The 26550-nt window shown below is 41.1% G+C and overlaps 1 protein-coding gene across 3 annotated transcripts in view; it reads left to right on the forward strand.

The window, feature by feature from the left end:
* Positions 1-26550, forward strand: part of sema6cb (semaphorin 6Cb) — a 130646-nt gene that overhangs the window by 41382 nt on the left and 62714 nt on the right. For all 3 annotated transcript variants that reach the window (XR_013964393.1, XM_080768648.1, XM_080768649.1), the window contains exon 3: positions 12284-12504. The gene's annotated coding sequence lies outside the window, so the exon portion shown is untranslated. The remainder of the gene's footprint in view (positions 1-12283; positions 12505-26550) is intronic.

Raw genomic sequence — 26550 nt, forward strand, 5'->3', positions numbered from 1 at the left:
TGTGGTGCGCCCCAGCTGTTTTGGCAGATAAGCCTCAGCCTGCCCGCCTGCATCCCTGCTGCTTGTCAGCAGAACAGGACTCGCACTGTCACCGTTATTCAGTCGGCGTCGCTAGGCTGCTGTTGCAACCGAGCCACCATGACCGCTTCGCCACCTCCGTTTCTCATCCATGAGAGAATCATGGAGAGGGTCCAAAAATTTCCTTTTAAAATGAAGAAGTTAAACCGTAGTGCTGCGAAAACCCTCAGAGAAATATTGGGCTGCACCGGGTCAAGAAGGGATGTGACCACTTTGGGGTACACCGCTGTTGGTAAAAACTGGATCAGATTGTGGTTCTGAAGCGCTGTTGTGTGCACAAGGCTCCAGTTTTTGGCTTTAATTGATTTGCTGTTGCCACTAATCATGGAATTCCAGCTTTGTCTTTTGAGGTTCAGTTGGTTTTGTGCTTCCTCCCTGATACAGTCCTGATGGAATGGTGTGAAGTGTTTCCAGCCAGGTGGAAGCTGGTGAATTTACAGCACACGGGGCCAGAGTAATATTTCCGTACCCAGAGTTAAAGAAGCGATTGCTTGGTGAAAAGTGCCTTGCAAAAGGTCAATAAACAATGGCCTAGTTATTGTGTGGCAGATTGAAAAGGAAATGTGTGTTTGCGTGCGTGCGTGTTCAGTTACAGCCCATTCTTTCTGTTGAGCCCGTTCAGCGGGTCTTCCAGCTGACCTGTCAGTGTTAGTCAGTGGTGTGAAATGGCCATCCACAGGGCTCACCTGGGGCCCAGCTATCTCCTTTAGCTGTTCCTTTCACCTATTGGCCGTTCTGTTCTGGGTCGGTTCAACTTCTCAGTAAAAGACTGACAGTGTGAGTCCTGCTCTGCTGTTTTTTGGTGTTTTCTTGGTTATTTATTCCTCTACACCTTTTCCTTCCTTTGGGTTTGTTGCACCAGACTTTCCAACATTCAATCACTGCTGCACTTTCACACTACCTCACTCTGTCACTCTCTCTCTCTCTCTCCATGCAAGGTTCAGTGTTTCCTGTTGATGCCATCTGCTTGAGGGAGATGGAAAACAGAGAGAGCAGAGAGACTTGCTTTCATAGACTATTGAATACATTCAAGGAAAAGGAATCTCAACAGATCATCTTGCTTTCTGTGGTTCTTAGTCATATGTGATACTTTTACACCATGTACAACATTTGTTTGCCAACAGGAAACATCCTTCTTGTCGTACTGCTCACTTCACTTTATATTTGCCAGTGAAAGGAAAGCCTTAGTGTTTTTGTGCTTGTATTCACCATCTGTGAACATTTTAAGAAGTGCAGTGTACCTTGCCTTTGACAGTGGAGCAATAATCGTTAATGATGTGGACGACGACCTAAAAGTGGCAACCCCAAAAAAAAAACAAAGAGTGGGCCTAAACAACCCGTTGGTTTCCAGGAGTACTTTACTACTTACTCATGAGATCATGCTAGGATAAGAGCATCACCATCCCAGCCCATCCTATATCCCTCATTGCAACCACTCATTCAACCAACATGATGATGACGTAAGACCTCACCCCAGTCATTAAAGAGCAAACCTCCAATGGAATATGAACACTGGCGTTCATGAATTATGTTTGCTAAGAGCTCCATACGAGTAAAAAGCATGTGCTTTTGGTGTTATGTATTTCTGACCCAGTGTGCGCAAGAGCATTGTCAATAATGAATTATGTAATGGTTCACTTTGGAATCATTACAAAATGTTTAGAAGAGATTGTGGAACATGACGTGTTAGATGCAATCCTCTCAGAACCTCAGCCCGGCATACGCTGTGTATCTTTTATATTTGCTCCCTAGCTGCACCAAGTTCTGGTGATTTGATTTGGATTTTATTTATTTTTTACAGCTACGTATTTCTATTCAAAGCCATTCCTTGAGCTTTGTTTGCAAAGTCTGTAGGTGAGAGGTTGGTTCACCTACATAAGTTAACTGGGCTTCTTAGAAGTAAAAATATGTTATTCTAGACATCAACAATTGATGTGCTTCTGGGTCAAGTCGCAGAGGGAAATATTGTTTTCCAGTTCCAACAGAAATAAGACTCAGTAATGGGATGAGGCGAGCAAGAAGACAAAGGGAGTGAGAAACCTTAGCTTTTCTAAACCCAATACCAAAACTCTAGAAATCGGTCACTGTCGGTCACTGCCACAGTTACTGTAAAATAACTTCATATTTTCCAGTTTGCAATATAATATTACATAGATTTGCTACTAGGGAATATTTATGTGCATACGGTTTGTTATCCTGACCATAGGTGGAACCCCCCCCCCATGATATAATGTTGTGATGCTTTGCAAAAACTAGGAGATTACAGAGTTTTCCAAAGAGTCATGTATAATTATAGCAGGGTAATCAACACAATGCATGCAAGTGTCAGACCTGTCTTGTTAATGGCCAGGGTATTTCGTTTCATCATGACAGCACACACCTGTTTGTCACACGACACAAGTGTATCGAGAACTTTAATACACAGCACAATCTTCAGTGTACAAATGTAACCAGATTGACGGGTTCATTTGTATGCTCCGGGTTACATTAAAACTTTTTACAGTGTAAAACTGTAAATGTAGTTGTCTGTGTTTTGGAATTTCACATCCTCGTGGTTGACTTGATGCTACACTGACAGTGGCTAGAAAGGAGAATGTCACTCCACAGGAAATGTCATTGTATGCATTCAGTACCTGCCTGAGGAATGTGGCCCTGCTCTTCCCTCTGACGTATACTGTCTGATAAGTGCTTGAAGGGCAAGAGAGAATTTAAGCTAATATATACTGTACAGTGTACATCATGTTTATAAAAGTAAAAGTTCCATCAGCAACATGTCTTCTTTCTGTAATTGTCAATAACTTCCAAAAAGTTCTTACTTAAAATAAAACCTGCATTAATATAACATATATAATATATATAATCTAAAGCACAAGTGATTAAGTTTCCTGGTTTTACCGCTATTATATTGGAGATAATGTGTTGGAAGGTGTGGTCAAAAGTGTTAATGTTCAACCAAAGTCATTGTAATAACCTTTCTGATGTGAAATGACTTCCATGAATCAACCTAGTGTGCTGCAAGACAATTTATATGCTGTCTTTAGATGAGTTGGCCCATGGGGCTACAGTATGTGTGCTGAAATAAAAATGCTTTATCTGTCATCATTTTTCATTACGATCCAACTGCTTCCAGATCTGCAGCCCGAACTGTGGCCTTTGAACATTTTATCTTATCACTTTCACAATCGTCTATGAATTTGAAATGTAATCATGTCTTGATATAACCTAAAATTACCCCCTAGAAAACAGACAGGCTGAACAAGTTGTGAACAGGCCATCCATGTATAGCAGACTATCCAAGGTATTTTCAGATGATATGAAATTCCATGGAACGTATAGATGCCGTGTTTACTGAAATGCCTTGTGCACCAAGAGCAGGAGATTAGGGGGTGTATCTGTCGGGAACAAAACAACGGATGGTGTTGACAAGGCAACAGGAGCTCATTACTTGGCCATCTATGCTAGTTCACGGTCGTCCATTGATGGGTGCCGGCAGTTAGGATTGAGGGGACAGAAGGTTGTACTCCCGTGTTTCAGCAGAGACGGTAGCATGAGGGAAACGCATCCATGGAAATGACACATCTGGGCTGTAATCAGGATTACCTGTCAGTTTGGTCCTCTTTAGGCATAGCGGTATGTGCATCTGAGGGTTACGTGTGCCACATGAGACGAGATAACGACAATGACCCGGCAATCTGGGATGTCGGGTTATAACATTTGTGCAACAGGCATGGCAAAGGCATGCGTACATCTGATCTAACCAGTCACCCACTGGTTGGTCATTTGGATGCCATAGAGTCCAGCATATCTTTCTCTTGGCTAACTCTTGCCTTTCTATGTAGGTAGGTAGGTATAGATTAGATACTTTATTGATCCCGAAGGAATTGTTAATTATTCTTTATATAACAGTGGCAGTGCACGACACGGCGTACAACCAAGTATTAAGGCAACCCTTTTTTTTTTAAATAATATATTTAAAAAACAATTGGTGACTATATAACTATAATGTAGCTGATCTTGAGGCCTACAAAAACGGGGGAAAACATCTTATCAATTAGTCAACCAACAAGGTCGACTAGTTGCTTAAAGCCCTAGTAGCTGCATGGTAAAGCAGGGTCCCCGACTCCCTGCAGATCCTCAACAAATTGTAAAACATAACAGTCAAGCCCTACAGTAATATTAGATTATTATTATTTTAAGATGAAAGCATATTTGAATTGGTCAAACTATCAATACCATACATGTTAGATAAACCCTATTGTTTTCATGCTTTCATAAAAGCAAAGGTTAAGGCCTGCAATTTCTTCAACTGGTTGACTGTGGGGTGGGGGGGGGGGGGGGGGGGGGGGGCTCCTTTCACGCAGTTTATTAATTCTATGCAGATTGAGTTGTGAGATGCCTACTTTGGAGGATGTGTTCTGCCAGGCATACTGTATACAGAGTGGTGCCTGTTGTGTGCTCGTACACTTGCATGCATACTGCATATAAATCCAAGAGAAAGGAAATAATTTCAGCCCAAATTAAATAGTTCATTACTTTACAAAGATTTGTTCCCCCTAGTGTACATGCATCACATTTGACTGCAGACATTATCCTACAGAAGTGACCTTGGCTCAATCTCTTGAGCATGTGCGAAACTTTTGTAATTTGCATTCAGGTGTGGCAGTTTTTTGTTTGTTATTATAAACACTATCAGCAAACCACATTGACACATTTGTACCTCTGGGAGATTACAATCTTCTGCTGTTGGCCACTGAGCCGTGTACGCCTTGCTCAAGGCAGGGTAGTATAAATGCATCTTTGATTTAGAGAATGTTTATCCCTCTGATGTAAAAGATGGGTGTTTTCTTTGTGTTGTCGTTGTAATGCAAGTTACATTCTTTAACAACCTTAAAATCTCTAATATCTGAAAGCGGCAAAATGTATTTTTCAGCTTATATTACTTTTCTGTCAGCTTCTATGACGTTTACATTTGACATATTTTCAATTAAGTTTTCAAAGGGACTGGACGGAGACTAATACAATTACAAACCCCACTGTTGGATAAAAAATGCAGGATACATGCACAGCATGTGCCTGTGAGTGCATAAATGCTCAATTTGAAGAGTTTGGAGGAAAGGGACTGTGGGAGGGAAGACTCTTTTCAGTATAATGTGGTCTTTAATAAAGACACAGGGAACCATATTGGGAGTGTCAGTGCATGTGGCATGCAGCCTCTCCAGTGATTTATGAGTGCACTGTAAAGCTATTACATTATGGTCTCTAGTCTCGTTCTCTATTGGTGATAAGACTGGCCCACCATTATTGGAAGCACTACAGGTACATGTGTTTCATTTTGAGGGAATAGCATTGCTTTTTGATAAAATAAATAAATGAGAATAATTTCATCACTTGTGTAGCTGTACTGTAGCTTGTCTGTTTGGTTAGCATTTGTGCTCTTACCGTTTACGAGTTTGGGGGTGTATGTTTAAGGTATTTAAGAAGCTTTTAATTCCTTGCATCTACAATGAATCTGAGATTGAGCAACTACTCTATTTTCTATGTGAAGATGAAAAACAACACATATTTCTTTTAGGAGTACAGTACACAAGGTACCCTGAAGAAAGGCAGCTTTTTTTCTCTTTTAGTATGGCATTAGTATGCATCTATTCTGAAGCAAATCTCACTTGAACAATTCAGTGGCGCAGCCAGAAATGCAGCCCAAGATGGGCCTGGCAACGGCTAGCTGGGCCGTCACAATGGGCAGAAGAAATAGGGTAAAAATCGGCTTCATTTGCCGTATTTTCGGGTTATATTGCCTCCAGAGTGACACCCTTTAGTTAAAGCTGCTATAAGCAATAATATGTCAAAGTTTTAATGAGCTTTTCTTTTTTTTCTTTTTTTGTAAATGGGTAAAACGCTTCCAAATCTAGGGGCCACAATGTGCATTCAAAGGTCGATTTGCCTGTCTACTACCTGATTGGTTAGTTATTTCGACATCTTTGAATACAGATTATGGCCCCTAGATGTGTTGGAGACAAAACATTTTTTGGGAGCGTTTTACTCATTGCTGGCTGTCTGAATACCAAAAAATAAATAAAAAACAAAGTCATTAAAATGTTGACCTTTTTGCTTATAGCAGCTTTAACGGACAGACAGACAGACGCGCTGGAACGCTTCAAATACCGTGTCTCTCTCTCTCACACACACACACACACACACACACACACACACACTCTGTAACAGTCAGTATATGCAATGTCGGTTGGGGCCACAGGGTCTTTGCTTCGGACGCTTATCGCCTTGGCTTTAAGGCGTCTTACTGGTGTAATTTAAAAAAAATATGTTTTTGTTGCAAAATCGATGAGTGGGCCAGCTCTCTATATGGGTGGTCCGCGGCTCACCCTGGCCCAGTGGCCCACCCATAACTGCGCCCCTGGAACAATTTAGTTCAACTCAGCTGTACCTCAGAGCTGTGCAAATCTGCAGTTTCTGAGCGGGTATGGAAATGGTCTCGTGTTTGACGGTGGGAGAGGAGCGACAACGCAGCACGGTAGGGTTAAAGGTCACACTATAGTGTGCCAGGGCTGAAAGGCCAGTTGTCAACTGCCAATGGAGAGGAAAAAACAAAAGGGCATCAGCCGGAGTGGCTCTTTAAAAAGGACAAGTCAGGGTCGCTTTCAATTAACGCAGCGTGCCATCGCTGCGGTAAGCCTCAGGGGCTGAAAGGAGGTGGCAGGGCACAGCCATGGGATAAGAAAATGAGAGAGGGCAGAGAGAGGAGAAAGTAAAGGAATGGAGGAGAAAATAAGAGGGTGGAGAAAGTGAAGGAAGGAGAAAGTAAGGGCATGTTTTGACAGTAAAAAAACGAAACAATAACTAACGAGAGCCAACAGGAACTGCTGCTGAACTAAGTTCACCTTAACATTAGCGTATGTAGAACCGAGCAGGAAGTATAGCAAACAGACAGAAATAGAGAAGGAAGAGAAGGGTGCAAATTGCTAAAGAAACTATATCACCCCTTCTTCTCAGTCTATTTTCTTATTATGTCAGCCTTTTTCCAGTGTGTAAACACAAAAACAGACAAGCGGGACATTGCCGTAATGATTTATTTTATTTAAGTGCCTTGAGTTGACAACTTGCCGATGAAGCAATAAATTGTAGATGTGTCACACTCTAGCAGGTTGTGATCAAATCTGACCACCAGCCAAAATGTAAGTAGGCAACGATAACGGTTAGTTTAGAAACTAAAGCCCCTTGCCCACGTACAGTCTGAAATAAACGCACAACCTGATGTGACGAGCAGCTGAAAAGTAGTGTTTCTCCAGAAGCCCTTTTACACAGAAGAGGAGAGTCATGGAAGAGGGTCAATAATAACTAGATTGTTCATGGTGAGGTTAGATTTCATATCAAACCCTCCTGCAAATGCATTCCTGTAACTTTGACCAGCAAAGAAAATGTATAAAATATTACTGTGGGAATGATCGTATATGAACTCAACACCATCATGTACTGTACAGTATATGCATCAGAAATCCATGTATTGTTCCAGCCCTAATGCCAGCAGAACAAAAAGTCAATATACAGTAGTATACTCTTCTTAGATACGGACGGTAGATGAGAGATGGACAGAATCAGGACTGCCTTGGAGCAAAGTGACACAGCACAGTAATTAATAGGTGTAATATCCCACTTCATCCCGACAACCCACAAAGAGCTCATTTGTGACAAGAAAGCTTAATGACCCTTCACTCTGTCAAAAAATACTGATAAGGGGCTGTCTTCAATTGATTCATGTCCTTAATATAGATCACCAAATAAGCAGGGATTGTGCCAGAAAGGGAAGACCCTCTGCAGAGCCCTTTGTCAGCAGCTAAACTCCCATTACAAGTGGCATCATTATGTCAGAAGTGGAAGATGGCTATGGAGAACGGACTGCATTGCGGAATAATGACCTGTCTTTTTAATTTCGCAGATTGACCTAATTGTGTGTATGATCTATAGTCTTTACTGAAACAGATGTATTTATGTTTTTGTAAATTATCGTTCAATAGCACAAAGAATTCACTAACCGTTTGTGTATACCGTTGCACAAAAGGTCTGCTCTCCCCCCGAGATTGATACAAAACACTAAAAGCCCCCCCCCCCCTAATAATTAGCAGGATATGACTCGCCATGGTCTATTGGCACAGAGTGTGGGTGAGCGAGAGCTAGAGAAATGCATTCAGGTCCCTGGTTGGAGGGTATTATCCCCTCAGAAGTGTGAGGCTATTTATGTTGAGAGTGGGCGTGTGTAATGAGTGTAGCCAAACAGCAATTAGACATGTACACATACATGTCTACATTCCTGCTCATAATATGCATGGACACACACTCATCTTCTCTCACACCTACTGAACCTAAACACATGCGCATGCATGCAGCACATGTCAAATGTTTTTGACATCAAAGCAGTGATTACAACGCATTTCTCTGCATGGTGCAAGGCCACATCAAACATTCAAAGGTCAACAGGAAAGCACTGGGTAAGAAAAGGCATTGACAAATGTTCCTTTTCCCTGTTCATTTAGCAGAGCCTTTTCAAATCTCAGTATGCTACGGCTTTGATGTGGTTTATTAGTTTTATCTTCAACGGAAGGCAAGGAGATTAAGTGGAACTCAATCTTCACGCACCTCTGCTCCCCATAGCAACTGCCTCTGTTCAACAACACTATCATTACACACATTACACAAAATCGGGAGATTGTTCTTATCATGTCGCGTTTCCCAGATAGGACTAGCTAACAAGATTCATCCTCTGAAATGGGAGGAGGAAATTGTTTCGAATGAGAGCAGCACAAAACATCAGCTTGTCTTTGTCGTCAGACCTCCTGGTCTGACGGTGGTTTGACATGGTTTTGTCTAGCAGTCTCCGATATATCATACAGGAAGGACTGGATGCATTTCTTACACACTTTAAATTCTTCAGGCAATCAAGTTATAATATGTGTATGAATATACAGTATATGCTTATTAAAGAAGCATAATGTAAGCTACTCTAAATGCAATGTATAAATCTCTTTTTGCAACAGCCCTCTTTAATCACATTTTTCAGGATGCCAGGCTCCTCTGGTTTAGTAGTTGTCAGGCCCCTAGTCTATTACTTTCTAAAAGACAGCAATTAATCTAATTAGTAATCAATCAGCCATTGGCCCCCCGCCTCCTCTGAGCTAATGGAGGATATGACAGGCCCGGCCCCTGCATTATTAATACCTCCATTCCAGGAGCCTGGGGCCCCACCGACACCCGCAGCCAAGGGCCATTGATCACCACCACAACCCAGTGAACACTGCAAGGCCTACTGGGAAATATCTAGAGGGGGAAACCATGTAAGAGATGGAGAGCGAGTGGAGCCCGGAGTGTGGGAGTGGATGTGCAATGAATCTGTTTAGGATACTTGAGGGCAATTTTTGGGCAAGGAAGGATTACACCAAATTCGCTCTTGGGAGGTTCAGTGGAGGCATAACTGTGGAAATTAGGTTTTGAGTTTGGGGTGTACAGGGGTCTGCAGGGAAGTTAAAGGAGGTGGCTCAGGCATATGAGGGATTGTGTGCGGTGTTAATGGGAATGTTGTGCTCCGAAAAGCTCATTTGGTTAATGGCGCTCACCTCAAAACTATTATGGCAGGATAAAGGGGCCTCTCCGTGGGACTATTTCCAGCAAATGAGATTAGAAATTATAGGTCGCCACTTAAACAGGGGTACAATGATGGTCATGTTGCCATGAAACAATCACGGCTACATTATCCTTCTTTTCCAGTGTGATGCAGTATATGAGTACCCAAACCAGTACTATAACTCCAACAGTAGAAGTTACAGAACTTCATGATATACTGTTTTAAAACAGCGTCTGATCTAAGTTTGGAGAATTTACATTGCAGCTACACGGTGCAGGGTGAGAGAACAACTGAGCAAATCAACAAAACTCCTCCTGGCTCTACATCTGCTGGACATAGACTGCATTGTGTGCTCTTTAACTCAATCAACTGACTCCAGTTCATCCCACCTCTGTACCAGGTGCTGCTAATTAGTTCAGGCGTCCATGTTGTTGTTTTTGAGAACATGTCAGGAGCTTGGTGATGGGTGATTGTTTTCAACTAAAAGACTGCTGCGGTGTGCCATTATGCAACTATTACGGTAACATGAGAGTCGGTGTGTAATCGAGCCTAGCATTCTTTAATGTGTCCTTAATGGCCCTTACTGCATGTCCGTCCCCCCCCCCCCCCATCTCTCTCCCCATTTCCTGTCAGCCTACTGTCTGTCCCTCCATAAAAAAATATAAAATAAAGGCGAAAGCCATTTCCCATGACTGAGACCCAATGTTATTTGGCATGGTGGCCTAAAACATTTGAACTAATGCCCCTCGTTCAAAAGTAAAGATCCACCTCTATCAACTGGGGGAGGGGGGGGAATAAATAATAAACAATATTATTCATACATACATACAGTACATACAGTATATAAATAAAGTTAAATTCAATTCATTTTGGGCATGCCATTATGGTCTAAATGTTCCAAACGTTTTAGTTTTTTTTTGGCCATTTCCTATTAGGCCGTAGCCAGAATCTGTAGCTAATTGGGTGTCCGACTCCATAGCATGGAAATGTTTTGGAACCCCTGGTCTACACAGGTTTAGTCACCACCATGCCAAAGCAGTGCACCCACACTGCGTTAATTAGTAATATCTAGAATGCCACTGTGGTCGTGGGTTTATAACCCTTCATTGGTTTTGCGAGACCACGATGGAACTCTGTTGAGCTCCCAGCAGCTGCCTCATTCAGCAGGGATTTGGAAAGCTATCCAAACTCATCTGCTGAGCGTGAGTCCGTGAGCAGACATACTTTATCCATGGCTAAGGATGTGAGGAATCGCTTTTTGTACATGACCCCCTGGAGCCTGTTGCCAAATTCACACACCGTTCCAGTGTGTTGTTGGAACGGTGTGTGGATTTGTCTGTGTGTGTGTGTGTGTGTGTGTGCATGCATGCATGCATGTGCATGCATGCATGTGCATGTGTAGAAGAAGGAACAAGAGTCATGACAAAAAAATCCATTGACCACTTGTCATTAGTCAACACCAGTCATTATAGACAACCAGTGGGAGAAAAAAAGTGCTGACCTTGCAAGAATGGATTGTTGGGAAGTTCATCTGTCATGCATTTTCATCAGGACGAAGGCGGATTTTCTTTGGGGAGGGTGGTTAAATGATGACAATACAGTTGGTGAGGCAAACTGGTGATGGAGTGGCTGTGGTTTAAACCCCAGATGCTCTACGTGAATCAGCCTCTGGAGAGCAAAGGCAAACTTCTGGGAAAGAAGCTTTGGAAAAGTTCTGAAAGTCAGAAAAGATTTGGGAAAAGTTCCTAAAAAAACCAAAAGGCAGTGTTTTGTGTTGATTTGCATTGAACATCCTCAGGCAAAGAATGTCCGCCTAATTTTGAATAATAAATGCATGCTCTATTTAGCATAAATTGAGTCTTATGCTATTTAGTATACAGTATTTGTTCTACCGTACTTAAATGGAATGCTCAAAGGCAATACAGTATGCTAACATTTTGGGTTTGTGGTTCGAGGTCTGGTTATGAGAGCTGGGTAAATAGTGACTTGGCCGGGTCTCTTCTCTGTTTTGAGACAGTAAAAAACACACACACACACACACACACACACACACACACACAGACACGTGCACAATAGTTAATTGTTGTGTTTGACATCATATTAAAAAATTACTTCAATGTATTGAATTATAATTACACATATTTTTCTCCTCCATAACAAACAATATTAATTGCAAAAAACCTAGTCGTACTAGGCTCTTTCCTTGATTTTCCAGCAGTCTGATAGTTCCTTGGCTCTTCTCCCATCCTCACCATCTCATGCCTCGCTCTGACCCAGACCAGCCGCTAAACATCTGGCTCTATTTACAGCTTCTCTGCTTGTGTTAGCTGTGATGTTATGACAGCCGAGTGACTGAAGAGATTATACTAAGAGGACATGCTGCTCCCCCCCTCCATGTCTTCCTCTTCCACGGGTCAACGGTCCCGTTTGACTACGCTGCCATGGCCGCGTGGGTTGGCGGGGGGATGGTTATTAGGCAATGTGTTTGCAGCGCAGCTGTGCGTCTCCCGTTGTTTGACACACTGGGTCAGCACTGCTGTAGAACGCTTATGTTTTCTTTGTTTGTTCTTACAGGAAGTTTGCTGAGGATTGCAGAACTTTTTGGAGGAAAAAAACTCAAAGGGGGGTTCTCACCCCTTTTTGGTCATCTTCAAAACTAGTATTCTGCCACGCCACTCCCCTCCATGACACCACGGTCATCTCTGGTGATCAGTGGGATGAACTGAAGAGTAGCTGGATCCTCAGAAGCTCTATCCATCCATTGAGAGAATAAAAACACCACCCAAAAACAGACGGTAAGCTTTATCTTTAAACTTCTTGTATCTGTTGTATGTTCTTCAGCAACCGTACTTAAACTTTCACAACTGTAATGTCCTTCCACACTGTCCGATTTATTTCATTTGTTGATGAAGATGAGCCATACCTGTATGTAAATACAAAAAATTGGACTTGCTTTTGTCTTCTCTCTTAAACCAACCGATCCAGTCATAGACTTGCCATTATGTTATACCACTCGTTACGACTTTGAATTTAGAAAACACTGAATGGGTGCCTGGTGGTATAGCCAGTGGGTGCAGAGTCTGCACGCAGACCATATACCGTATGCTTCTTGTGAGCATGCAGACCCGGGTTGGAATCCAACCCCCTTCTTGCCTTTGTGTGTCTCTCCTCTCTCTGCACTCAAATATAGCATTCAATACAATAAAAAAAAATACAGACCTTAAAAAGAGACAAAAAGAAGATAACGCTGAATGACATTATATTGGTGTACTATAATTTCAAGTTGCAAAACTCAAATTAGCCACTATAATGTATTAACGTGGCAAGCGAGCTGATTGTCTCCTAATGGCTTTCAGTATTAACACCATGGCTGATTGTATATGCCTCCACTGGTCATGATTATTGAGTGCTATTCTGATGTGGAGAAAAAGATCTTCAGAGCTTTCAATCAAAGCTACACCTAACCCACCCAGGAACACTTACTTCATGGAATGCTTTATGTAGCATTGTTTTTTTTGTAGTCTGAAAGAGTTTTTTTTTCCTACACAGGCGCTCTCTTTTGACTGTGATATGACTGTGTAAGGTTCACGTTGGAACACCCTTCCTTTCATGCTCTTTTCAAAGCACTGTCATTGTACTGTTATCCCTCCTTTGGCTGGCCGTATACATGCAACACGGGACCATTGTGCAGCAGTCAAAGTGAATGCAAGGCAGCCAATTGCATTGCTGTTCACGAGCAGAGAGCTCGGAGTGAGGGGTGTTTAGAAAGGTTATATAGGGGTGGTTTGTGGGAATTGGCCCAGTGGTGGCATGATGGCTTGTGGCTGGGCACTGATGTGGGCAGCCATTTTCTGACTGTCATTGGTGACACAAAAATTTATCAAGGGGAGGAAGTGAGGGTGTGTATGTGGAAACTGTAGTTGTCAAAAGTGGACGCAGTAGGTGTGAAATGTGAATCATTATTACACCGAACTAAATAGAGGAGCTTAAGTGCCAAAACTGTGAGTAAGCATGAGAGAGAGAGAGAGAGACTTTCTCTGGCATCGCTTTGGTATTGTTGTATATTTTATACCATCCAGGAGAGTAAATGTGCAACGGCAGACAGGATTCGATGTTCCATGAGTAGTTTATTCAGAGTACAGCACAGCAGTGAAGTGTAGCATAAGCTCACCTCCGACGGCATTCGCCGTCAGAGAGAATGAACCTCTTTACAATGAAAACCAACGGCCTTAAATCAGAGTCACAAATACACATTCTTCCAGACTGGCATTGGCCCCTCCCAGGAAGGTAAAATCACTGTAGGCCTTGATCAATTGTTCTTATCGCATGTTAAATTCTTTAGGTGTGACCCAGGATCTGACTTTACACATGTAAACAGGCCGCACCAACACCTTGACTCTAAATAACAAAGGCAGGCCTCTGAGAGAGCTGCCTTGCATAGTGACAGTTGACTTATTTAGCATGTCCTTAGCACAGTGACGAAATGTATAGTGGAACATTACAAACATGAGATATTATATGAATTATTGATTCCAGATACGACATTCCCCCCTTTTAGCAGACTCACCGTCTGCTAAATACAAAATGTGGAATAATAATTCCCTTACACCCCCCTTGACCCTCAGCTTGACAATACACATTCAAAGAAACCAAAAAATAACAGCATTACAGTACAGAACTTCCCAAAAATGGTTTTCAAACAGACATCCATATGTGTATGAATAATGGGAAAAATGATTAGTACAGGTAACAGACATTAAACAATACATATGCCGTTTTCAGCTCCATTTTACAAGAGCACTTTTTTGATATGCAATAACCTACATGAGTTTACTACTAAACTCTGCTATTCCAATACACAATATCAGCTAAGTCCCAGACTTACATCTGACCAAGATCACCCAGTGGTGATACCCAAATATTGACGCGCCAGAGTCTAACTATAATAACACATATCTCTTGATATCCCTAGGAAAATTCCTCATTGATTCATAATTAGGCTAAATGACTCAACTTATCTAATTATACGACAAACACATACCAACATGAGGCCTATTATAATTCATGCTGAAAACAAACTTGACGCACAATTTGTTAAACAGAGAGAAGGAAAGTCCATCTTTTCTCTGTACGAACAAAGGAAACTTCTTCTCTGTATGCTGCTCATTCTAGTTTACCTCGAAATGTTCGTTAAGCTGCACGGACCAAAGTTCGAGAGTCTGCACTGCTGTTTTTTCGCTGTCCTCGTCATCATCATCTTCCTCCCCCCTCCCAACTCTGAAACATCAGAGCTGGGAACACTCGCGAAGAGAAAAGAAAAGGCTGGAACGTCTTCATCACAGACCCCTTGATCAGGTCCACGAAGGCACTCAGCTTAGGTCGGTCAATCAGCCACTGCTGCGCCGTGCTGCGTCTCACTGCTCCCCGTCGTCCTCCTCCGCCAGTGCGCTGATGCAAAGATGCAGGTCTCCGCCACCCGCAGCCGCTCACCGTCACCCCGCTGTCGATGCAACCGCTTCCGTTTATCCTCTCGCAGGGCAGAGCCGTGACTCAGTCCGTAGTTGGTTAAGGCCTCCACCTCCACGTAGACGCACTGAACGTCGGATCACGCTTCTCCACCGTCGCTCCCAAAAACTCCCCTCCCTCTTCGCAGGTCCGTTTTTATTGTGCCGTAGAATTATCCACGCCATCAAAACCACATCGGGCGCCACTTATGTTGTATATTTTATACCATCCAGGAGAGTAAATGTGCAACGGCAGACAGGATTCGATGTTCCATGAGTAGTTTATTCAGAGTACAGCACAGCAGTGAAGTGTAGCATAAGCTCACCTCCGACGGCATTCGCCGTCAGAGAGAATGAACCTCTTTACAATGAAAACCAACGGCCTTAAATCAGAGTCACAAATACACATTCTTCCAGACTGGCATTGGCCCCTCCCAGGAAGGTAAAATCACTGTAGGCCTTGATCAATTGTTCTTATCGCATGTTAAATTCTTTAGGTGTGACCCAGGATCTGACTTTACACATGTAAACAGGCCGCACCAACACCTTGACTCTAAATAACAAAGGCAGGCCTCTGAGAGAGCTGCCTTGCATAGTGACAGTTGACTTATTTAGCATGTCCTTAGCACAGTGACGAAATGTATAGTGGAACATTACAAACATGAGATATTATATGAATTATTGATTCCAGATACGACAGTATCTTCTCAGAAGCTCTCTGGACAATATAGGCACTGTCTCCCTCCCACCAAGAGTGAGGCACCAGCTTAAATGTGTGAGATTCTATTCATAACTTGAATGCCTTACTGAAAAACTGTTGTATAGAAGACTATTCCTTGAACAATGAACAATAATAATAATAACTAGAACTGCACTCTGCCGAGTGCATACTTGCTTGTTGCACACTAGTAGGCCATAAATGGCCTACTAGTGCGCAAGCAGAGCGCGCAAGTACTTTCGACCGCTGGAAAGTATCACATCTCAGTATCTCTGTGAAGGAACGTTTGAAATGTATAATCATTACGTGTAACTATTTGCTACCTAACTACTTTTTTACAGAAAAATGAATCATTGATATGTGATGAAAAAAAAAGGTATATAAACTGAATTAAAATATATTATACAGTATAATTATTTTATTACTTATTGTAAATTGTCAATTGTTTTAAATGTATTTCATTTTTGTAATTTATTTTTGTACTATAGTGATATTAATACTAAATCATGATCAGAGTAATATGTGTCTCTAACTTCAATTTCTGTAATAATACTTTCAAATTTGTTGAAATATACATGATCTAAAATACTTCCGAAATCTGTAGTTGGATTTGTATTTAATTGTTTAAAGCCTAATCTTGACATGAAGGTCTTTATATTTATATCTTTTTCAGTATAATGGTCTTCATTGAAATCTCCTATTATCATAATTGTGGAAGTCGGAGATGATAGATACTTTACCATTTTCTTGAGAAATGTGTTTAATTCCGTAAGGTTTGTTTTAGGTGATCTGTACATAAGAATGATATATATATCTTTATTTTTTACATGTATACATACGTGTTCTACTTTTTCTAATATCTCCATTTCTTTTTGAATTATTTCAATGGCAATATCTTCTTTTATAGCAAACATAACTCCCCCACCTATATCATATTCTCTGTCATTCCTGATTGTTTTGTAATTGGTGTTCATTGTTTTTAATTTAAAAGTAATGTTATTATTTTTATTTAAGTGTGTTTCAGTAAAAGCTATTAGATCCAACATTTCGAGTTGGGAATCTGAGTTTATATCTTGTAAATGTGTTAGATAACCTCTGATGTTCAACAATCCAATTTTTAATGAATGTTTTAATGGTAATTGAGTTATCTTCTGTATATTTGGATTTTCTAGAGGTGATTGTCGTAATCGTATCATTTCTCTTTCTACATTCTTATCTACTTTGATCTTTTTAGGACTAAAATCAAGTATATATAGATCTCTTATCCTTTTCACTCGACTGAATGCTACATAGGCTTGTCCCGGGTTAAAACGTGAGCCCTTCATAGATACGACAATCTCTTGTATAGTTAAACCTTGAACCTTATGAATAGTTAATCCCCAAGCTAATGTCAACGGAAATTGAAACCTATTTGTTGATCCTGTTCTTCTGCCTCCATGGAAAATTATAGCTTCATGTCTGTATATTGGAACTGCTTCTGGGTAATTTTTATATTTACTATTAGACTTCGCATTAAGACCAACATCTTTGTCTTGGAATTTAACAAGTATTACTGTAACATAGGTGTCGTTTTTCTCAAAGTCAATATACTACAACGACTTTAAGCTTAATGGTTAACGTTTTGAACTTTGCGTGATTTTATACAATCCAGAAACATAATGTTGTATGACTTACGTCATCAGAAATGGTCATCTGTGTAATCTGGTCCCACCAGATACCGTGGGCTTTCAACGGTAAGTCTGTGCCTGGTTTGCTGGGACCAGTTACCACATTACGTCATCGTTGAAAGCTGGGACCAGAGTACATGGTGTGTATATGTATGACTAGCTCTCAGTGATGACATAAGAGAAATGGTCATCTGTATAATCTGGTCCCAGCAGATACCACATTACGTCATCTTTGAGAGCTGGGACCAGAGTACACGGTGTGTATATGTATGACTAGCTCTCAGTGATGACGTAAGAGATATGGTCATCTGTGTAGTCTGGTCCCAGCAGACCAGGCACAGATTTACAAATTACAAATCACATTACAACTACATACAGAGTATGTAGTTGTAATTTGATTAGCAGTATACTGTGGTTACTTGGTTCCAAAAAGTGAAGACAAGTTTTCTTCAACGGTAAATCTGTGCCTGGTTTGCTGGGACTAGTTACAACATTACATCATCCTTGAGAGAGTACATGGTGTGTATATGACGTAATGTTGTAACTTGTAACTTGTAACTAGTCCCAGCAAACCAGGCACAGACTGTATGTAGTTGTTCTAGTTACAACTACATACAGAGTATGTAGTTGTAATTTGATTAGCAGTATACTGTGGTTACTTGGTTCCAAAAAGTGAAGACAAGTTTTCTTCAACGGTAAATCTGTGCCTGGTTTGCTGGGACTAGTTACAACATTACGTCATCCTTGAGAGAGTACATGGTGTGTATATGACGTAATTTGTAACTAGTTACAAATTGTCTGATTTGTAACTAGTTGATTAGCAGTATACTGTGGTTACTTGGTTCCAAAAAGTGAAGACAAGTTTTCTTCAACGGTAAATCTGTGCCTGGTTTGCTGGGACTAGTTACAACATTACGTCATCCTTGAGAGAGTACATGGTGTGTATATGACGTAATGTTGTAATTTGTAACTTGTAACTAGTCCCAGCAAACCAGGCACAGACTGTATGTAGTTGTTCTAGTTACAACTACATACAGAGTATGTAGTTGTAATTTGATTAGCAGTATACTGTGGTTACTTGGTTCCAAAAAGTGAAGACAAGTTTTCTTCAACGGTAAATCTGTGCCTGGTTTGCTGGGACTAGTTACAACATTACGTCATCCTTGAGAGAGTACATGGTGTGTATATGACGTAATTTGTAACTAGTTACAAATTGTCTGATTTGTAACTAGTTACAACCACAGTATACTGCTAATCAACTAGTTACAAATCAGACAATTTGTAACTAGTTACAAATTACGTCATATACACACCATGTACTCTCTCAAGGATGACGTAATGTTGTAACTAGTCCCAGCAAACCAGGCACAGATTCACCGTTGAAGAAAACTTGTCTTCACTTCGAAGAGACCAAGCGAAACGATTACTTGCGCGCTCTGCTTGCGCAAGTAATAACCAACAATGGCGACTTCAGACATCTATTTTTACGATTTCGCTCTGTAGAAACTAGCCATCTAGAAGAGGGTCTGACTACCGGTAAGTCTGTCTGTGCAGTTGTCTGGGAAAAATCTTGCAAACTGCTGGACTGACAAAAAATGTCCTGCGTTCTGCCAGTAGAAGAATCTCTTCATTAATTTCTTTCATACGTATTTTTGACAGGCGCTAGCCCCTCCAATGTCTGACTTTCACTTGTAACGTCAATGTCTGCTTTACCGTAATATGATGACGATAATCCATGGATCACTGGAAAATTAGCGGGAAGAAACAACCCTCCATGCTGAGCGTTCCTCAGTGGTTTACCCGCACAGCGGTTCAAACGCTAGATCTCCTCTTCAATATTATTTTTTTCTTTCCATGGAGAATCGCTTCCTGCTTACGCTCCACGTCGTTTGACCGGTTTGAGCCCGCCTACCTACTTTCTTAAAGCCTGAAATTTAAGGCCCGGCCCTACCTGGGCCCTAACTGGGCTGGCCATACTAATTAGCACACATTTTTCGCCCTACCCAGCCGAAAACGTCAATAAAAAAGGTCCATATATGCAGGGCATTCCCAGACCTGTAGTTTCAGCGCTTCTCGCCCTCCGGGTGTCTTACTGGTATCATACCTCATTGATACAGAAATCATATCTATGACTGACGTCATACTCATAGATGCCTGACGTCACAGGCTGGCCATATTGGTGCCACGCCATTATGATGTGGATCGTGAGATGATTTCAATCATTTTATTTGTACATTTTCATTCCCTCTTCATTGCCAGAGATGAAGATTTTTTGTCCTCACTTTCCCATTACCTTCACTTGTCCCTCCCTACCTTTTTCCTGGCGGCATCCTCTTCCTCATTGTTAAATGAGACCATGGCTACACTTGAATGTGCTGTGACAAATTGGCACAGAGGAGGCAGATGGTGATGGGGAGGAGGCTGGTTGTCACACCGCTTGCCATGGTGACATGAATTGAACTCACCACGCGGAGCAGTCACACATGCTCCATTTGCCTTGTGGGAGGGTAACACACTGTGGTCGTACTCGTACACTCCATGCAGTGCTGTACATGATCGGGAACCAAGACTTTCTATTTGCACAGCTTGCTCTTTGCCATGTTTACCCATGGTGCTCTGAACTGCTTGGCTGAAATTCCCCAGGGTGCTTTACATTTAGTTGTGATGCCTGGTGAGATGGTAGTTTGCCTATCAGTTGTGCTGCTGCTGATTAGACCTTATCCTTTAGATGTGAACATATTCACGATCATACAGGGGTGAAGTGTTTGGTTAACACATTAGCATGTTCTCACATTACCAACAAGTGGCCTTTGAATCTTTTTTCAATGTTAATTGATGAGATTTTCTTTCCTTTAAAATCTGTGTGAACATTGTGGGCGGGAGGATGGGATAATTGCCAGCTTTAGCTCTACTTACCTGGAACGTGATGGGATATCTTTCCCACACTGCCTTAATATTCAGTCAACACACACAGGCACTAAGCTCCTCCGGATATCGATCAGCCGATGTGATGCATCCCCCCCGGACCTCCCCATCAGTAACCCAGTATTGGTGCACTCATCTGAGTGGGAACAGCTCAGACCACTAGAGACCAGTGGAGTTACTGGGAGAGGAGAATACACAAGAGCACAGTTGCTGGATGGGTTGAACCCTCTCAGCTTTTCCTCTCAAGAATATATAAGTCAATGATCTTGTGATATTGATTGTAGTTTTCATTCTTATTCAGCAGTGGCAAGACGAGCTTTGTAACTTAGATAAGCAGTATTGACTTTTCCTCTCAAACTTACTCTCAGCTTAATGTTTGTACTTCAGTTCACAGGAACTTTTTGCTAGGTTTCATGTTTTTTTCAAAGACTATTGCACCTCACATGGGAAAGCTAACGTGATGTGAGTGTTGGGGGCTGTTTAAACGTCCAACACAGAAATAAAGTACAAACCTCACAGCAGGAAATCTTTTATAATGTGTCCACACACTATTAGACACTCAAAATATTGGACTGGTTCAAGGCTGTTTCATGAACACAAATACACACACACACACACACACACACACACACACACACACACACAGAGTTGGCAAGCTGTGAGGAGAAAAAGCACTCTCCTTGTGATAACGGCTCATCCTCTTGTCAGCACAAACCATTTGCAGGCCTCACTCCCCCTTAACTAGTTACTGTGTTTTTCATTAGCCATATTCATAGACAAAACTTTCAGAACCTACAGTACAGTGCAGACTGTGATGCACACTTTCATGAAAAGAAATTCGACACCTCTAAAACTGCATATCAATGTGTACATGGCAACATACTAACTGTAGTATGTCACCAGGAATGAAGGAAAAATAATCCTTGTACATCAATGAATCGGCACAACAATATTCTAATATAATCAACTAAGTGGATTAGTCTGATTATAACCAATGAACCCTATATTATACTTTGTTGTACAAAGATTTGGAACATAGTTTCATCTATAAGCTCACAATGCATCCGTTGAGAACTTGTACATCAGCTATTTTCACTATTAAAACAATCTCATTTATTGGGAATTGAGACAAAAGTTTGAAAGAATCTTGACTAATTTAAGGTCATATCGCCCAGCCCTACCAAGACTGCCTAGTTATTTACAGCCAGCCTCACCTCTACTCTGCTCTTCTCCCACTATGAGGCTCTGCTCATTCAACTGCCAAGACAAAGACATCAGGGAGAGGGACTAGTGTTGGGATTATTTACACCACCCTGGGGTGAATCTGTATGAGCACTTGAGTTTAAACTGTTAAGCTATTTCAGATAATGAGGCATAGATCACTTAGAAGCTTATGTGAAAGTGAATAAGACTAATCAGACTGTCCTAAGGCTGCTCATAATTGCAATGCAAATTAGGGAACGGTCAACGGTAGAATTTATTTTTGTCCTAAACAACAGACGAAGGTCACAGAATATTGCATCTGCTCAGCTCTACTTTTCATCTTGTGTGCAATAAAAAATAGGCTAATTTATGATAATTTTCTTTGCTAATGAATAATGCTTACTTTGAGGGCAAACCAAATTAATTCAATTACTGGCAGTGAATGAGTTAACTCATTCACTGCCAACCACCAAAGACTACTTTTGACAATGTTCTTCGTGTTTTTAGTTTTTACACTAGATTGCGCTGTTCACTAACCTACAGTATGTAGTATGCCGAAAGCAGGAAATCACGTGGTCGCAAAAACACAGCTCCCTTCCACTCCCATGTTAGAGGATTTCCGCTCTGTGTTGTTCTGCTTCCTCGTCCACCAGCATTGCATTTTCGACAGACAATAACAAAGGATCTCTTCTTTTTTTCGATTACCAACGGTCAGGGGTGCGATCGTAGTGGAGATACATATATTAAACAAAAAATATTTTACCGGGTATATTATTTATTGTTTACAGTTGACATTTATATCTTGTATGTATGTAGTAGCCAAGAGTGTCGAGAGTGTCTGTCTGTCTGTCTTTCTTTCTTTAGTGGACCGGGCTATCCTGGAGCTTGCCTTGAGCATTTACTGTACATCCACCTTGCCATTAGCGTCCTTGAGAAATGGCAAAATACTTTTTTTTTTAATCCAGCGTGGGTGTTTTCATATCTATGTAACAAAGTTACTGTCAATATGGACAATACTGTCTTGTATTGTCTGTATTTTCAGTATTATCTTGTAGGAGCCCTTCAGCTGAAATAGATTAGAAAACCATACAGTGAACGTTTCAGTTTTTCCCATTTTCTTTTTCAAAAAACAGCTATACATTTTATAAGGCCCCAGGCCTGGCTGCAACTAAAAGGCTCACGGAGAAAAGAGCTGTATCGGCTCAAGCGAGCCTCAAGTCTCTGGGCTTAAAGGACAGAATGTGCTCTGTCATTGAGAGCAGTGATTAAAAACTGTGTCACATTGAGGGCGGCAAAGAGCTTACATCCAGAATAAGAAGACATGTGCAGTGCCAACCCCAGGAATCAAGGAAATTAAATTGTTGAGATTAAAGTCTCTGTCTTTGTGCAAACATGCCTGATTGCTGGTTGTAGCTAATTTTTATTGTTTACATATTCTACAATACAGTATAATACTGCTGCCAGTCTTTTTATTTGGTGTACACTTTCCCTGCTCACAGGCCATTGTAAGAAACGGCATATCTTTCACCAGAAACATTAATGTTTCGATCGTGACGCGAGGAAACAATCACAAATCAGATCAGAACCTTGGATGGATGATCGTCGCCGCATACAGCGCTCGTAGTTTCAGAGAAAAGAGCCAAAGAAGATCCTACAAAAAGGATTTGTTTTGGACAAAGTAGACAGTGGACCAAAAAAATAGATAAATTGAGTGCACAAAAAGAAGCCAGAGTCATGAATACATTTCTATACATTTAACAGAGTACATGTTTATAGGTCATGGGTTCATACTGCAGTCCTTTGTCAAATATACAAAGCCTAATTATTCCTCCTATATAAAATAAGTGGTTCTGGGCCAGTACTTTTCATGAATCTGCAGTACAGTCTGCATTTATATAGCACCTTTCCCAGAAGAACTTTCCAATGTATGCATTAGATTCTCACACATTTACAGTATGTTGAGGGTTTCTCTGTGTTGCTCAAGGACACTTTGACATGAAGGCAAGAAGAGCAGGGATCAAACGGGCAACAGCTGCTCTACCTCTTGAGCCAAGTGCTGGTGCTTCCTCTATCTAGTGACGCAGGTTGTGAGCATGTTGATCGGCTATTTTCGCTACTTTGGTTTGACACTGTCATGCGTTAACACAATCCTCGCTGGGATTAATGTATTTATCGTGCATTGCCAAGGTCTTTCCCCTTTCAACCCTTATTTTGAAGAGCCAAATAATCCGTAACTGGATGTTACGATGACGTAATGGTGTGTGTGTGTGGTGTCTTGACCGGTTGTTGTTCTCTCGCTGGGTGCAGAAAAAACCTGACCGCGAGTATCACAGTGCCGGCTGTCGGCCGTTGAAAACCTTGTTTTGACCAGAAACGATAAAGGCCATTGAAAGCAGCACATAGAACGCACGTAGATGCACGCGCAACTTAAAGATGGAATGCCGTGATTTCCACCCTTAAACATGATCATCAGGTGTTATTGTTATATAAGGAGGTATCATTTTTTCAAAAAAGTGTACAGTATTTGTTAAAATGATGGTTTTATGTGGACACACCCACCAGTTCATTAGGTATGTGTGAGTTTAACCTTAGCACCACCCACCTAATCCAGTCCCTCCGCCTCCTCCTTTAAGACCACCCACTTGTCCTAGTCCCTCCCCCTCCTTATAAAAGGACTGCCCATGGCTCTGCCCTTTTGTTTACAAAATGACAAATTGGTCTCTGTAATGTAACAAAAACATGTTTTTGTGAATGTTAGAAGTGAACACTATTTCTGAGATATCGGATAAGCACCTTACCATATCAGATCTGTTTTTTCTGATTTATTTTAATCATTTATTTATTTCCTCCAATTATATTGACCCTATTGTCACAATCAGTTCAGCTCATCAGCCAATTAAATCATAGTTTAACAGCAGAAACAATTAGTTTGATAGATCATTTAGCATGAATAATTTGCCAATATATTGTAGGCTATTGATTTCCTCCAGCTAAGCACCCTGGCATTGGCACTCTTGAATATTAATTGTCATTTCCAAACATGCTGTATTTTAAAGAACGATATTAGCTTTGTTTTATGTAATTAGCATAGCTGATATGCTACAGTAGGTGACAGGTGTCTGCATGCTTGAAAAACACTGCTATTGTTATTAGGAATGGAAAATGTACCAATGGAAATCTGACATAATTTCCAAAACATTATTTCCATCACATAATTTCCATCATGTCATTTCTGTCATGTCATCTCATTTCCACAACCAAATAATAATTTCCAAAGTTTGTAATTGCTTAAAGGACAACTTTGGGTTTTTTCAACCAATGTTCATATTTTAGGTTATTAGAGAAAGTAAAAGGTGAGTTTTTTTTTTTTTCATTTGCTGCTTTCTTTCGTTTTAGCAATTTTAGCAATGTTTGAAAGGGGGCTTTTTTTATTGCGATTTCTTTATTATTTACTATATCTGGCCACAAAAGATAATGGGATCTATTGAATGTGAAGGGGCAGGTGATGATTGAGCCTACCAAATACAGTATGGCATCCCCCTAGTAGTCAGTTATTTGTTCAGACACATGGAAAACAACTACTGTGGCCAGATGTAATTTACTGGGGTCTAGTAGAAAAAAATATATATATATTTAAGCCACTTGTTCGATTGCCCCGTCCCCTGTCAAAAATAGCTAAAAACGCTAAAAAAGAAAGCAGCAAATGAAAAACTTATTTGAACACTCATCTTTTACTTTCTCTAATAAAACATGAACCTTGCTTGAAAAAAACAAACAAAGTTGTCCTTTAATGCAAGCCATCAGAAGGGGAACATAGATGGAAATGTTATTAATGTGTACCTAGCTGGGAAATACAAAATAATACCATCTGATCTGTAAACTGTACAAAAATGATCTGTTATTGTATGATAACATTGATGAGGGGAATCATTTTTTTATTTTTTCTGTTCAGTTCCCCTGTTGCATTTGTACGTGTATTTGTATTAAGTATTTTAAGGCTAACAAAAGACTATCTGAAGGAGACGGCTAGGTGGAGAGGGCTACAGTAACAGGAGAAGACCTCGGCAAACGCTTGCCTCAGAGTATTGATTGGGCTAGACATCCAGACGACTGTTATAGCTACTGACACGGCTGGTTGGTCGACAGTCTCTCTGTCCTCTGGCTCTCTCTCCCTTCTGGCTCTCTATTTCATTGTCTCTGTCTCTCTATCTCTCACTCGTTCTGGCTCTTTCTCTCTCTCTCTCTCTCTCTGGCTCTTTCTCTCTCTCTCTCTCTCTCTCTCTCTCTCTCTCTCTCTCTCTCTCTCTCTCGCCCTCTCCCCTCCCTCTCTCCTCCCTCTGTTTTCTATCGTTCTCTCTATATCTCTGGCTCTACTACTTGAAGGGATCATTTTTGAATTGCATGCGGACACAAAGCAAACGAATGCAGAAATAACTGTGCTGGACACACACACACACACACACACACACTGTACAGTGTACACACACACCCTCTTTGTCTGTCACACATTTTTGCTTGTGCCGTGGTATCAATATGAAGCAACAGACATACCAAGACCTTCCCACACACGCAGTCTTCACATTACTATGTACATCTCACATGCTCTCTCTCTCTGTCATACTGAGATATCCTCACACACAGTCCTTATATTACATGACATGTTGCTGCACAATGACACACACACACACACACACACACACACACACACACTCCCTCTGTTCTAATGCACAGATACACACTCGGCTTCATGTCATCGCAGCCAAAAGAGTAATGGCTTCTGGTCTCTTTCTGAACACAGACTAATGAGAATCTCAAAACAGACAA

Source organism: Protomyctophum bolini, assembly GCF_963924005.1.
Source record: "Protomyctophum bolini genome assembly, chromosome: 7".
Lineage (NCBI taxonomy): Eukaryota > Metazoa > Chordata > Actinopteri > Myctophiformes > Myctophidae > Protomyctophum > Protomyctophum bolini.